The sequence below is a fragment of the Vicia villosa genome, linkage group LG1, assembly GCF_029867415.1.
Source record: "Vicia villosa cultivar HV-30 ecotype Madison, WI linkage group LG1, Vvil1.0, whole genome shotgun sequence".
Classification (NCBI taxonomy): domain Eukaryota; kingdom Viridiplantae; phylum Streptophyta; class Magnoliopsida; order Fabales; family Fabaceae; genus Vicia; species Vicia villosa.
Window position 1 is genome coordinate 47,330,934 of NC_081180.1, and position 1,596 is coordinate 47,332,529.

The 1,596-nt window shown below is 30.4% G+C and overlaps 1 pseudogene; it reads right to left on the minus strand.

The window, feature by feature from the left end:
* Positions 1-379: 379 nt before the first annotated feature.
* Positions 380-1,263, minus strand: LOC131628192 (rac-like GTP-binding protein RAC13; annotated as a pseudogene).
* Positions 1,264-1,596: the final 333 nt, after the last annotated feature.

Below are 1,596 nucleotides of genomic sequence, written 5' to 3' on the forward strand. Positions count from 1 at the left end.
TATATATATATATATATATATATATATATATATATATATATATATATATATATATATATATATGATAATTTTGTGTGTATATATATTATAAACAACAAATTGTAAAAATTAAAACGTGATTTTTCAAACAACACCTCCACATAAGTTGAAAACAGTGTTTTTGGAACAAAAGTCACAACACAATGCAACACATAAGAAAACAATGCTCCTCTTGGATATTTATGAGTATGGAATGGATCATCAAAGTAGTTGCTCTGCAACAAAAAGAAATAACTCAAAAATGTTCCAGACAACCAAAAAAACCACGCCAACTAATCTGCTAGATGAAGTAGTAAACTTATAGTCCAATAACACAATTTATTGTTGTAAACTATAAAAAACATCAACTTTGTGTGGTGTATTTTAATGGTCAGTTACTTTAAACTTGTAGGAAAAATATCTTTGGCAATATATTGCAGATTTTGAATGGTCTCAATGCAATCTTTATAGCAGCATCAAACACTACCTTCACATTCTGCAACCAAAACCATATTTGCTTTAAAATATGACATAAGAGATAATTGAATCCAAAAAAAAAATATTGTAATGCAATTTTTACCTGTTGTTATAGTTGCACTCAATGTAAGAAACTACTCCAATCAATTTTTGTAACGCTTCACCCTATTCACCATAATCATTCATTAAATTCATTATACATGCAAAATAAATTAGTTTCAACTTTCACATATAAACATCATTTTGGATAATTTAATTTATTAAGGACATGCCTTAGTAGTGGTTATTTGAGTGGCTCCAGAATGATAAAAAAAATTGCCTGTCCTCTTGCAAATCTGTGCATACATTAAGATTTAAAAAATAGAAGATGATTTCAAAATTTGTAAGCTTGGTAGTTGGTATAACAATATATTATTTTCCATTTTATTCTAATAAAGATAATGAAGAAAAAGATGATTTTCATAACTGTTAAATGATGATGGTGATTGAAATTCTACTCTGATGGAATTATCTTACCTAGTTTTGTTCTGACCAACACAATTGGCACATTTGGTGCATAATGTCTCAGCTCAGATATCCACAGTTTGTCAACCGAAAATATTATTATTAAAGTAACAAAAACAATAGAAATCTAAGGTAATGATGTATAGAGGCAAGAACCTTTTTAGAAATGTTCTCATAACTTGCTTTACTAATGAGAGAAAAACACAACAAAAACACATCAGCTCCTCTATAACTCAAAGGCCTTAGTTTATTGTAATCTTCTTGTCCTACAATCCACACAAATCACACCAATAAATAACCTCACAAAGTATCTTCGGTTTGGTGAATGAATGCTGCCCGGTAACAACATGCTTAGGAGCTGTAACAACTGCGAGAAAGAAAAATACAACGATTACTTTTACTATCACCAGAAAATTTGTTTATAGTAAGAGTGTGGCAAATAGCGATGACAATACCTGGAAGGAGTTGGTTATAACCACCATGACCGCCACCGAGCCGAGCGAGAACACCTATAAGAGGAGCTTTGTTGTAGGTTGTTGGTTCTGTTTGTTCATAATTCTTTCTTTCATCACTGAAGTCATCATATGCTTTAGGTCC